A 14,230-nucleotide genomic window follows, 5' to 3' on the forward strand; every position below is an offset into this window, starting at 1 on the left:
ATGCACCAGACTGAGGGTGCTGGCATCATCAGAATATTGATCTCTTGTGCTCAAAGCCGTTGCCTCACCTCCCAGAGTTTTTACCAAAACAATATGCTTTATACTCTGTGGACACTTTTGGTGACTTCTTTAGCTTACTAACAACAACCTGTTATCTTGCATAACACATTTAAAGAAATATTAAGCACTCTCTGATATACATCCCCCTCATCTTCCCACTGAAACTATTCTATTCAAGCTGCCACTAAGCACTAGAAAGCTGGTGAGCTTTTCACACAAATTAAATCAGAACTGGAATAGAAATTCAAAATGCCCTAAACTCACTGTGTTCCACACAAGAGCTTATATACAGCACCAAGCAACTCCAGTTTCTGACTAAAATAAAAGCAAATAAATAAAAGAATGCACCCTCCAAGATCGTCAACCTTGCCTGGGTGGCCATGGCAAGAGCTGTTCTCCAGCACTGCCAACAGGATCCAGGAAAGGTTTGTGTTGCTCATGGACCTGAGGGATGCATTTATTACTGTCAACAGGCAAAACTGCACATTTCTCCACATAATACAGGGATCAGTATCATAGTAAGCCTCTGGTTTGCTATAGCTCTTGCACATGGTCCTTCTGCTACACAATGATGCCTGGATAACCTGAACAAGCTGTGCAATGCAAGGTTTCTGTACCGACAGGGGCTTCTTACTCACCTTTGAGCCCCATTCAACTCAGCGTACAGACTTGGACTCTAACAACTGTATGAAGTGAAAATATAAAACTAATTCTCTGAGGCAGGGCAAAAAATAATCCATGCTTTTATTTTTTAATCACCGTGAATATAAGCAGTTCTGTAGCATTATGATCGGAGCATTGTGAACACCCATTAGCTCAAGGATAAACAGCTCATTTGTGTTAAGAGATGAGAGGATTTGCAGGAAAGGCAAGGAGGTAAGCAATAAAGTCTGAGGTAAACAAGCATGAAGACAGGATGGTTGTAGGCAGGGTTATGGGAACGAAACATGAGAAAGAGGGACCTCTAAAAGAGCCTCTGATTGCTACAGCCAGTGTCACAGAGCTAGTACAAATACCCAAAGAAAAATTACAAGAGGAGAACAGTGGTGGCAATAACCAGAGTAGGAAGGGAGATTTTGAAGAAGTTCCCTGGTGGAGACAAATACTGAACACCCAGCTCAAACCTCTCCACTAATGCTTTCTTTTACATCCCTCGTCCTTTTAAAGTTTCTTCTTCAGATATGCTGGAAGGACCATGAGAGACAGCAACCCGTCAGCCCAGCCATCTCTCTGGCCATCAGCTGGCCAAGCAGCAGTCAGTATCCACTCAACACCCCTGGCACTTACCTTGCCACAGCTTTTCAGAAGCCAGAATTTCCTAAAAAATGCAAATTGCTTAAACATTAAAGCAGGCATATGCATGTGGAAGATTCACGCCTTCAGCTGCTCTCCCACACTGTCAGAGGATATCTGAGCTAGGTGATAGGAGCAATATGCTCCTTGAACTGGCAGCAACTGCAGGACAAGTCCCATGTGTGCAGGTTACGTAGTGGTTGTAGGCTTTTCTTGTATTCCAACTGTTCTGGGTTTTTCAAGCAGATGTTCATTTAAGTTCTTAGGCTATTTATCATAAAATTTTCATTTTGTGTATGTTAAAAAAAAATAAAATCAAATATCATAGGAAGATTAAACTGTTGAAAAGCACAGACTATAGGTAGCCACAGATACTCCAGTCATCTGTAACAGTGCAACTTGCAATGACAGAGTCTCAGAAATTGAATGGAGAAGAAACACTTTCTGGGTCTACAATCTTAAGCATGTGTTATTGTTCCACCGCTCCCATGAGGCTCATCTGGGTGTCAGGCCTGTTTCAATCCCCAGATTTGCTACCAAACATTAACTTTAAAGTGGGTAACTTAGCTAATACCTAAAGTACTGCCAGGAGAACAAACAGCAATGCATCTTTTTGTTTTCATGTGCTGTCTCTTCATTGTTTTACCAAAAGCATCACTATAATACTATCTTTCTGCTTCAAGTTATACTGCTGTATGCAGCGTAAAAGTCTGGTGAAAAAATTCACTACAGGGCAATGGAAGCCTTTGCAGTTTTGCTTATGTAAACACTTGTTTGGTCATCTGCTTCAATTAAATGAAGCTTCATTAAATTTGTTTCATCTAATTGAAGCAAAGGGCCATCTCTATACCAGCTCTTCTTGAGGTGACAGAGAAGTCTACAAGCACTCCCCTGCAAGGGAGAGTTGCCACCACTTCAGCTTGAGGGAAGCAAAGACAACTGACAGCAGCACCAAAGCTGATCTGGCACCAAATAAGCAATTTAATTAGCTGGCAGGTGGAGGGAAGTAATTATTCCTCTCTATGCAGCATTTGTAAGACCACATCTGGAGTACTTGGTCTGGTTTGGAGAGTCCTGGGAAAAGAAAGATTGACAGCCTGGAGAGAGTCCAGTGGATGGCCACCAAGATGCTGCAGCACTTGACGTATGAAGGAGAGATCGAGAGATCTGGATTTGTTCAGTCCATCCTGAGAGATACTCAAAACCAGACTGGATGATGTCTTGGCTTCGAAGTCAGACATGGCTTTGAGGTTAGTCCTTTTCTGTGCAGGATGATAATTTCCAGAGGTTCCTTCACACTTTGATTCTTCTGTGTTCAATTTTTAAAAGTATTAAGAGCGCATCTCAGAAAACTTAGGAAAACTAAAAGGCAGTTTTATAGGAGAACTATTAAAACATCCTTTTAGAAGAGAAGAGTGTTAGCTCTAAAGAGAGGCCTGTTACAGAAAACAAATTGTTACATTATGACCAGGGAAGAAAAATAAACCCAACCAAAAATTGTAGGTATCATTCCTTCAAACAAAACTAGAGGGTTTTCTGTCCTTTAGGTTTAAAGCATAAAATTAAAAAGTCCAAAGCTACAGACTTGCCATGATACACACAGGTTTAGCAAGTTCCTGTACGAACCATCATAAAGTAAATCTACATGACACAGTTTGACTGCCATTTTCAACATATTTTATAAGAAATGATAACTCATGGTGTCAACATATTGCTGATTATGGAAGAAATTCCTATGATTGCAGTTTGGGGTGACTACATTATTGGCAAAGACACACCTTATTTCCCATGCGGCGGTATACATACCTGCATACTTTTAAGATCTGTGATATTTTGCTTTTGGAAGGGAGTGCTAACAATGCTTCAGCAGCACTAAGAAATCCACAGAAATGTACTAACACTTCAAAATTAAATTCAAGACAGCAAGTGCTCTAAACCAGTTTACTTTGAAAAGTTCTCACTCATCAAGAGGTACTCTCCCACTCTCATGGTGACATAATGTGAATGGTGACCGTTTCCTTCTTTTAAATAAAAAAGATGGAAAATAAATGCTGTATATAATTGCAACATGATGTCGTTTTAAAGCTTGTGGGTAGCTAGTATAGATGGTGCTCCCAAGGAACACCTTGGGACTCTTCTTTAGCGGGCCAGATAATGTAGAAAAAAAAAAAAAAAGAAAAAGGAGGATTTCTTTTAAGTTTAGTAGCAACTTTTTAAAAAGCTAGTTTGAGTAGTCTTTGGTGTCGTGAAAGTGAACATTTTGTTAATCCATTCCTTCAGGTCATTGCTCTCGTGTCTCAACTTCTACAGCACCGTACCGTGCTGTGCAGATACACTCACAACAACTATGAACACATTACAGTGGTCCTGGAAGTTGTGCAGGCACATCAGCGTGATGCTCCTCCTGGGCTACTGGGGCTATCCTGACTCTCACACACAAGCTCTTCTGTCCATCTCAGCACAGTGCTGTGCAGACAGATCCCAAGTCCGAGGCCTGCTCTACCCAAGGAAGTTAAACTAAAACAGTGTTTTTGTGATCCACCCTCCACATCCAAGTCCAGATTATTCTCAGCACAGTCCTGCTATGCTACATAAGCTCTCAAAGGATCACAACTAGTTTTTGTAAGACAAAAACTCACAGAGAAATCATAGAGGAGTTGACCACAAAAAGCAAAATTTGCCAGACTTGTTTAACACCTACAGCTCTACAGTCAGCTTCATAAAGCAGAACTAACTCTTTTGCATGGGGAGGAAAAGAAAAAGCCCCAAACAGCATAAAATGACAACAGTTCAAATTAAGACTTGCTGAAAACATATCAAAAGCAGAGACAAGGTCACCTCACCCTTGAAGAAGTAACTGAATCACACTGATGCCAGAGGAAGCCCACAATTTAAAAAAAAAAAAAAAGCCTATAAAAGGAAAATGTTCTTTAACCTTTTACAAGGCTGGCAGTAACTTGTACTGAATGTCAAGTCATCAAGTAGGGCAAACCAATGTTCTCCTCATTCTGCTTGTGATGACTGAGGAGGAGGAAGAGGGACACAGTCTTCTCTGTGCACTTTGTCCACAGCCCTATTTGTTCTTTTTTGGCAGTCCTACTTGAACACTAGGACAAGGAGTTCTGCAGTTTTTAAGCATGTCAGTAATGCTGCCTCAAGCAAGAAGCACAGTCAACACTCCTCTCCTACCTTCCTCCAATATAATGTTAACCTTCAGATGTAAGTGAACTTTCTTTCATAAGGTCCCATCATCTAGTAGCTCTCTTCTCAGCCAAACTTTTGTGTTCATTATTCTTCCTACAAAAGGGAAACTCCTAGAGAGGTGGTCAAAAGAAATCAAACTCAACACTATGCACATTTTTTTTGAGAGTATATAGCCTATTACACAGAGAGTTAGATCTGGCTCTTCAGCTTGCCAGCTTCTCTATGCTGACCTTAGGTGAAATATAGGCTGATGGGCTTGCAAAGTTTTTCTGCAGTGATTACAACTAATACAACACGTTGCATTAAACATGTTTGATTTTTTTTTTCTTCTGAACATGGTTTGGCTCAGTCTTTCTGAATAGAGATTAAAAATAAAAATGAAATAAAAATCCACTTTGTATTCCCCATCACTAGTCCAGCATGAGGTCTTATCAAATATGATTGTTGATCATTTGAAGATACCCTGAGATCTTGCTTGCCAAACGCCTTTCCATCATCTTCCAGCAGTCCTGGCTGACTGGGTAAGTCCCACTGGACTGGAGGCTGGCTGACGTTGTGCCCATCTACAAGAAGGGTCGCAGGGAGGATCCAGGAAACTACAGGCCTGTCAGTCTGACCTCAGTGCCGGGAAAAGTCATGGAACAGGTGATCTTGAGTGCTATCATGAAGCACATGCAAGAGAATCAGGTGAACAGGCCAAGTCAACACAGGTTCACAAAAGGCAGGTCTTGCCAAACTAAGTTGGAAAAATCTTACTGAATGTAGGCTACCCCTCCAAAATCTTACTACTCAGACCTGCACATTTTCAAATGTTATTAGCATACAATGACAGCATACAAAAGGACTTGTCTACAGAGAGGTCTGAAAACACACTGGAAATTATGAAACTCCCCATAACCTCCCCCACATCATTAACTCACCACTAAAAATAAACATGGAGAACTTACATATAGTTTAAGACAAGAAACAGTCTAATTGCTTAGTCAGACAACAGAGGTTTTCATTATGAGACTTAGAGATACTTTTTTTTTTTTGGACAGTTAACAGCCCTCAGAGTCACAGGATGTTGGTTGATACAGAGATAGCTGAGGCCCTTGCTAATACTAACGTAGTCATGAAATTTGTACAGGCTAAAAAGAGAGAGAAAAAGTCCACAGGCACTCTCACTGTGCACTTCACTGACGGCCCAGAGTCACCACGAGGTTGTATACAAACTTCCCTGCTAAACTCAGCTCCAGCTAGGTGACCAGAGCTTTTATCTCCCAGCGCAATGCTGCAGTGCAGTGCATTGTCATGGCTTCAGGCTTGGAGAACTTCTGAACTAACCAGCAATAAGTATTCCCAATTATTTCAGGCAAGAGCATCAACTTCACTTATAATCCCCATGGCAATTCTGCAGTTCAAAGGTTAGGCACAAAAGGGAAAAGTCCAACATATTTACATAAAAGAAAAAAAAAGAAAAAACACCAAAAAACCCACAAAAAACCCAGCAATTATCTGTACACCGATATCAGGAGCCAAGATAGGAACTGCATGACATTCCGAAGTCATTCCAGGAAAATCTTCAGAGCTGCCTCTTTTCTAAGTGGTACAGCTGCAAGTCAAAGTTCAACATTATGCAAAATGCTCTTTTACACACAGGTTGTTCTAAACCAAGGAAGGCTGAAAGGTCTTTACTAATACAATAAAAAGCCTTCAAATGAATGTTAAAGTTTATTTGTTTAAAAAACATGCAAGTAAAATAATAGAAACCATAAAGGAAAAGGATGTTAAGAACCACCAGAGAGCTCTCAGTCATCAGAGAACGCTCATGGAACAGAAAAGTTTTTCTTACAAAAAAACCTGATTGGGTATTTATACTTAATCAACATTCTCATATCCCATTTAACTTCTCTGTGCAATTTCACACAACAAACTGATGCTTAACAAGGTAAAAAATTACCTGGCAATAATAACTTCATCTTAGACTATACCAAAAAGCCTCAAGAACTATTTTGGTCAAACCTGTTAACATGGGAAAAATGGTGCCAAGAGGAAAAGGACAATTTCTAATAGAGAAGATATTTCATCCAAGTCAAGTAAATAATTTGAGGCTTCCTCCTTTCTCCTCCCAAAATTGTTAAGTCAAGAGTTATTTGCAAGTTTAAGTGGTGTCGAACGCTTATTTTCTGTTAAAGCAAATGTCGTCTCCCTCACACACACAAGAGCAGCTTCCTCTTGCCTGCTTCAGCCCGCGCTTCTCTAGGTCTCTTCAACATCCCTCTACCCTGGGTACCTCTCTGCCTCTCTGTATGTTGTGCTGGTGCCACTACCATTACTTTCAGCTTCAAAGTACTTCCTAATTCACTACTGAAAGTGACATAGCTTGGGTGACTAAAACAACAATTTTCAGGAGTTTCTGGAAGCTTCAGTACTAATGGTATATTTTGCCTGAAACATTAGGTCTCAATTTCAGGTTAAAATAAATTGTTACAGCCCTTACACAGCCTAGGCTTTAGATGTTTTCCTGTCTTTTAGAGCTTCCAGTGCTGTTCAAGGCAGCACAGAGGATGTGAGGAAGCTCTTCCCCAGGCCACCCCAAAAGCTTTGAAGCTAAGTATAATATGTGAGGTAAGAACCTTTGTTCAGGGCTGAAGACAGCCCAGTAACTGCTCTCACAGCACAGGACCTAATACTATTAAAAGTAGCACGGGCTCCTTTAAGGAGCTCTGGCTGAAGTGCTTTGTACCACAAAGCACTGAGCATATCACTGGACAGCCACTTCTCAACATCCCTCCTTTCTCCTCGTAGCCACAAAGTACCTAAAGCAGTATAGGACAAAGAATTCCCTAGGCTAGAAAAGGCATCCAGTCATTGCTGCCTCCTAAAAACACCACTAAAATAAAATAAAATAAAATAAAATAAAATAAAATAAAATAAAATAAAATAAAATAAAATAAAATAAAATAAAATAAAATAAAATATGGAGCTGTGATCTTCTCTGTTCCCATCCAAACATTCTCACACTGCAGTTGCCTTGTATCATTTGCCATATTAAACTATGTCCCAAAGTGAAGAACATCAGCTAATTTGCACTAAAAATTTAAATTACTGGCTTAATCAAGCAGGACTTATTACTCCCAGATCCTGTAGAAAATTATAGTGCAAAACAAGCAACTTTCAGCTGTGTAAGACTTCCCTAAATCAGGAGGAACAGAACTGGAAAACCTAGGCTAACCTCTCCCAATATCCCCTTGTCACAAAAAACATCAGTAGTCATTGAAGTGGAGATGCCTTTGATACAAAAAAGGAGCTGCATTTTGGGAAGGACAACAAATTTAAAATTAATTTGGTATCCTCCCCTCTGTTGAAAAAATTTCACTCAGGCCATCTAATTCATATCAGATGATATTGCCAGGCTAGCTTTTTGCTGGCTTTTTCAGATGAAAAATGTTCATTCAAGTTCATGGTATACAAGAAGTAGAGCTCATCAAGGAAAACCTGACAGTCATTTTCTGCGAGAAGATTTAGTTCTAACTCTGTAAAACTGTTGCTGATCTCATACTTCAGTAAAAAGCCAAGATGTCAAAGGTTCTATTTTGTTCCAAACAGGTGCGAGTATTTTAAATTGAAGCCCTTGTTTTCATAGTGAGTTACCATTCAAAACAGTCAGAAATAAGATGAGGCGACACATTTTGATTGACTTGAAGCGATTTTATTTTTCACTTCCCCCAGTAAAAGTGCTGATATTTTTTTCTTTTGATCCAGTTCCAAGTAAAGAAGAGTTCTAAAAATCCTTTACAAGAATGTCATTGTTTTCCTGTGGTCAGTGGTGAGGAGAACAACTGGGCGCTTCTCCTTGGCTGCAAACTCCTGTAAGGTCAGACCTGTTTCTAGTTTCATATCTCAAGGACATCTCCCACAGACAGGTTTAATCTGACCACTCTCAAACTGAGAAACAGCTTGCCTGCCTGAAACCAAACCAACACTTGAGCACATAAAGAAGCGAAATTGCCCTATAACACAGCATTAAAGAGGCTCACGCTCCTTAAGGAGTGTTGTATGTTTCTAGGATGTACTGAACAACATAAACTGTTCACATTCCGTCTGGAACTGTCATTTCTCAGCATAGAAGTTGGGCACCAAAGGCAAAACCCATGAAGAGGTGCAAATGCTAGAAATCCTAATTCATCTACACCTGCATGTTTGTCACCTATTGAAATACAAAATATAAAGATTTAATTTTTTCTTCCTTTTTTTCTTATAATTATTACTATCATATTAAAAACAGATTAGGGTTTTTAAACTCTAGAAGCAAGCCAATGTGGTGTCAAGTAAGCCACCCAGCAAGCAAGCAGATGGACCACTGGTGTGTCACCTCCTCCAAGGCACTTTCCATTGGGTGGCCCTGGCAGCGTTTTCCCCAGGACATTGCCCCTGGGAGTGCAGCTCGGAGGTGCACAATGTGTTTGGTACAGTACAGCAAGCAGCTAGACCCCTCACTCAGGGGTGTGAGATCCACAGGTGTCAAAACCGCCCTGGCAGCAAGGCCTCAGGATGCTCCACACTGAAGCACGTAAACCTTTTTGTGGGTTTTGCCTCAAGTAAATCGCTGACTTGCACGATACACATCTGTAGGCCTTTAGTCACCAAAAAGAGTCCTTAATTGCTAGACTGAAATGAGACTGCTCGCGTGAATCAGATTTGTCTGTTCAAGTCCTGGTTTTGGAGTAATGGGTCAAAACGACTTATGAAGACACTTCTGTGGGAGCTGCAGGAGTGGGAAAGGGACAGGAGATATTGGTTTTCTCCCTTGCGAAGGAAGGTCACTGTGACAATAAACACTGCCAACAGCAGACTTGCCCATAAAGCAAATTACAAGGTGCTGTCCGTACCACAAACGAACACCACTATTATACATTCAAAGCAGTGCCCAAGCTGAATTAAGCAGAACTTTACCAAACAAGTTTGAATCAAATATTAATGTGTGCTCAAGAGAGAAGGAGGAAGTGAAAGCATATGTGTGCAACTCTTTCTCTCCCTCAAGTAAAAGCGCTATAATGCAGCAGGACGGCAAAGTGAAGATGCTGGTTAAATAAAAGTAATTAGGTTCTACGTCTTCCTTAACACAATGATATTGTAGATGTACAGTATTACAGTGTTAAATCATCACAAAAACACTGGACAGTTTTCACTCAACGAGCTACAATTTTATTACACTGTAAAACCAGTTCAGATCATACCTTGTCCAGATCAGTATGTGATGTCTGACATAAAAAAACAGAGACTATAGCATGGGGACCAAGAGTCAGAGGGAAGAGACAAAGAGATGGTTATAGAACATGTTCTAACCTTTCACGGTGAGACAAGGTTCAATTTGATCGCTTCACTTAGTGTGAGTGGACACACGTTCAAATACAGATGTTTTCTTACACATGGTCATAAAATGTTGCAAGAGTGAACAGCAAGTTATCATTAAGTTTCTTGTGAAACTGAAGAAATCCACAATGGAATCTTTTCAGTTATTGACTGATGCTTATGGTGAAGAGATTCCAAAGATCAAGCTGGTGCTCAAAGGAACCTATTTTTGTCCATAGAAGATGTGAAAGAAAAACTATGGAGATCCTCAACAGTCTTTCAGAAAATGATCTGCGGAATTGCACTGAACTTTGGCAGCATCATATGCAGCTGTGTATGTCAATGCAGAAGGGAACCAATTTGAAGGTGATCACAGCTCATGTTCTTAATTTGTTAAATAAAAGTTACAGGCACAGTCTTGGGGGTTTTTGCATCAGACATCGTTTCAGCTTGGTTCTGCTAAACCAAGGGGCCAACGGCCACAGAGGCCCTCTCCGTATCAGACTCGACCCATGAAGTTTGGATAACACTATTAAGGCATTTCACATAAACATATTGTGAAATCTAGTACGGTATCTCAAAAGCAACCATTTTCTCAGTAATGCTCTATCTTACCCAAAGGAAAGAGAAATTTGTCAATGTGTCCTAACATTTAAAAACACTCAAAATTAAAATTATTAATAAACAACTTCTTTGTAGCACCTTCTTCATAGCACCTTCTTCACTCTTGCCTTACATTGATTGCCATGCCCATATGCCAAAGTTGTTCATTCCTCACTGGAGACAAGTATTTAGTCAATATCAAAACAATTTCCAGAGAAGACTGTGTAAGGTTTTAAACTTAATGCTTGTTTCACACCACTACATCTTCTACCAGCAGCCCACACAGAATTTCTGAAATAATATGCCAGAGGCATAAACCACAAACCACCACAGCCAGTGGCCTACGATTAGACGACCTCATAATGGAAATTCTTACTTTTGCCAAAGATGAGCGATGCAGATGAAGCAGTAATTTGTTAGAAGTGGAGAAGCAGCAGGCTTATGACACCCTTTTAGAAGCATCAGAACATTTCAACAAGCTAAGACAAACCTGCAGCCTACTACCAACAGAACACAAATGTTGAAGGCATTAATTAGGCAATCTTCCTTTCTCTTTTTCATCAAAATCACAGCTTTGTGGGGTAAAAAAGGCTCAAAAAGGAACCCATTGTTTTTTTCCAAAAAATTCTCTTCTTAAAATTGCTCTTTACAAATTGTGAAAAGGCTCAGATACACAGGCATTCATCAAGGGTTATCAGTTTTCTGATCATATACAGGTGCTGAAAATTCCTCTATCACTGAGGGGAAAGTAACAACCTTTCCGCTTTACTGATACTAAGTAAGCATTCAATTGTAAAAAGGAGCTTCCCTCCCCTCCAGTTTGCCACTGGGTCAAGCAGTGGCTGCAATGGATGTAACTGAGAAGTTGGAGATGCTGCCTTCCCTCTCTTCCCACTCTGGTATTTTTCTTCTGGCCTCCTTTGTTTCCTTAACAGAACTTTGTTTGAAGTGTGTTTTTACTCCTTTGCTGCATGACAAACCCACACAGTCAGAAGACAGGCTTATAAAAGCCACAGATCTCCAGCAGGGAGCTCGATGGTGGGTGTAATATTGGACACAGCTCTCCATTCATCATGCACATTCTCCGGATTTCAAGTTGACAGTGTCCCTTTAGCTTACTGTTCCTCCTCATGGGAGATCAGACAAGTCCAACCCAACAAAAACACTTCCTCCACCAGCACATACAAACAAACAGATCTTCACCTACAATTGTTCTAAGCTTCAGCCACAGAATGCTCGTCAAAAAGATAGGAAGACAAAAAAAAAAGGAAGAGAAAAAAAGAGGAAAAAAAAAGAGAAAAAAAGGAGAAAAAAAAAGATGTGTGTGCGTGGAGGAGATACTGGAAAGTGTTACAGCTGCATGGATGGTGGAAGGAAGGATGTGGGAGTTAAGGAGGTTGTGTACAAGGAGGAAAATGACAAGGTCCCAAAGGCGTTCCCACTCCTGTGCGTGCATTTCAAAAGCCTGGTCCGTTCCCACTTGTTATTTAGCATTTTAAGAACTGGAGCATATCAGAGTGACTGATGAACAACTGCAGAGGGCTGGTTTCCACTTAGCCTAAGCCTTCTCCTCCAGTACCAAATCAGCGCTGCCTTTCCCATCACCGCTGAACCGACCAAGACGCCACTCTCACAAAGCGACCCCCCCTCCCTCCCCGGCCCCCTCCTAGTGCTCGCGCCCACGAACAAGTCACGCGGCGCAGAAATAAGGTGAATTCCCGAGAACGGAGAAACCCAAGGGAGCGTTACTAAAGGCGGTCGGGCGACACGTCCACCGCGGCTCTGCAGACGCAGCAAAACGCTGGCACCCGCGCTGTGGCGTTCGGCAGCGCTCGCCTCATCTGAAATGTGGCTGCAAACTAACTGGCACCAGCTCAGCGGCCTCATCTGGGGAGGAACAGACTGATTCTAAGGGAAAGCCAAGAAACAAGCTTCTTTTCACATCCTACCACCCTTGGGCATTTTGCGCGTCCCTTCTTTCTTCCCTGAAAGAGGCCTTTGTCACAGACAAGCAAATCCTATACGATTTATTTCAGAGGGAGAGAAGGTCTTTTTATGCGTTCTCCCACCCCCCCCTCCCGCCCTCCCCTTTTTCGCAGTTCGGCGGCAACAAACACGGCGCTGTGCTAAGCCCCCTCCCCTCTCCCCGGCCGGGGAGCTGCGGGCACCGGCGACCTCGGGCTCGCAGGGGGCGCGGCGCCCGCACCGCTCCCCGCACCATCGCTTCCCCCATCGCTCCCCGCTCCGCTCCCCGCAGCCGGCGGCTCCCGGCGGGGTGTGGGGGGGCTCCAGGCGGGCGTGCGCAGGCGGGGGGTCCCCGCAGCAGCGCGGCCGCCCCCGCACCCCCGCTCGGGCGCACAAAGGAAACGAAGGCGCCGCAGCATCCCTCCCTCCCTCCCCGCCATCCCTCGCCTCCGCTGCTCCCCTGCGGCCCCCGCCGTTACCTGGGGCGGCTCAGCGCGGGGCCGGGGCGGCGCCGCCCGCACTCACATCGTCCTCGCCCCGCTCCTCCTCCTCCTCCGCTCGCAGCGAGGGTGGCCGCTGTCTCTCCCCCCGACCCTCGCGGGCGGACGCGCTGCGCCGGCTTCGTGCGGCGGGCGGGGACGAGCTGGCCGGGGCTCTCCGCGCTGCCGCGCCGCGCCTCGCCTCCCACCGGGGCTCCTGACAGATGGCGCAACCGCAGCTCCGGCCCCGCTCGCCCGGAGCCGGCGGCCGCCTCTCCCCACTCCTCCCCGCCGCGGGGGCGGCCCCGGAGCGGCGGCGCCGGCGGCCAATGGCGGAGCGAGACGGGCGGCGGCCGCCGCTCTGATTGGCTGCGCGGCGGCGCGGAGCCCGCCCCGGGGAGCGGCGGCCGCGGGCCCCGGGAGCCCGGGCGGGCCGGGAAGGGGAGCCGGGGGGCGAAACCGAGGGGAGGGCAGCCCGCGGAGGGGAACCCCCGGTGCCTCGGGGAGGCGGGGGACGGGAGCTGAACGTCCCAGCATCGTCCGTGAATGGGGAGGGCAGCCATAAGCGCGTAACGCCTCTTTGAGATGGGCGACGTCTTCACTGTTAGTGACGGGGGACAGGACAAGGGGGAAGGGCCGCAAGCTCCGCCAGGGGGGATTCAGGCTGAACATCGGAAAAAAAATTTGCACGGAAAGGGTCACTGGGCACTGGCGGAGGCTGCCCAGGGATGGGGGTTGATTCACCTTCCCTGGAGGTGTTTAAAAGACGGGTGGGTGAGGTGCTTGGGGGACGTGGTTTAGTGTTTGATATTCCTGGTTGGACTCGATGATCCTGGGGGTCTTTTCCAACCTCGTGATTCTATGATTCTGTGATCTTAACAGCTGAAACAAAAGCCCCACATATTTAGCTAAACGCTTTAAATGAGAACTATGAGTAATGTTAGATACTGTGCTATTCAAAGGATTAGGTTGTTATAATTTTACTCCTTCGTCAAGAGTGAAACCAGCAGAACACGAGTGATGAATTTGGCAATGGAACCTAGGATGTCTTTTGACAAAACCACCAATTTGAAAGCTGCCCGGTGTGATAACGACCACAAATGCCCTCACTGATTGGCTATTTCATACCCAAATCACAGGAGAAAATTAAGGATTTACTTATTTACTAATTTTCATTTGCTTGCCAGGAAGGTGGACAAGCAACAGAATTAGCATTTTTATTGGGCTTCAAAGAAAAATCTTACTGAATGTAGGCTACCCCTCCAAAATCTTACTACTCAGACCTGCAC

General features: G+C 43.8%; 1 protein-coding gene across 5 annotated transcripts in view; it reads right to left on the reverse strand.

Annotated features, from left to right (window-relative positions):
- FYN (FYN proto-oncogene, Src family tyrosine kinase) overlaps positions 1 to 13,108 on the reverse strand; it is a 141,937-nt gene extending 128,829 nt beyond the window's left edge. For 2 of the 5 annotated variants that reach the window (XM_069851727.1, XM_069851726.1), the window contains exon 1: positions 12,942 to 13,107. The gene's annotated coding sequence lies outside the window, so the exon portion shown is untranslated. Of the gene's footprint in view, positions 1 to 12,941 lie in introns of all 5 variants that reach the window. The other 3 variants (XM_069851728.1, XM_069851730.1, XM_069851729.1) reach the window with 3 other exon arrangements.
- Between the last annotated feature and the right edge of the window lie 1,122 nt (positions 13,109 to 14,230).

This window comes from Phaenicophaeus curvirostris, chromosome 2 (assembly GCF_032191515.1).
Source record: "Phaenicophaeus curvirostris isolate KB17595 chromosome 2, BPBGC_Pcur_1.0, whole genome shotgun sequence".
Taxonomy (NCBI): domain Eukaryota; kingdom Metazoa; phylum Chordata; class Aves; order Cuculiformes; family Cuculidae; genus Phaenicophaeus; species Phaenicophaeus curvirostris.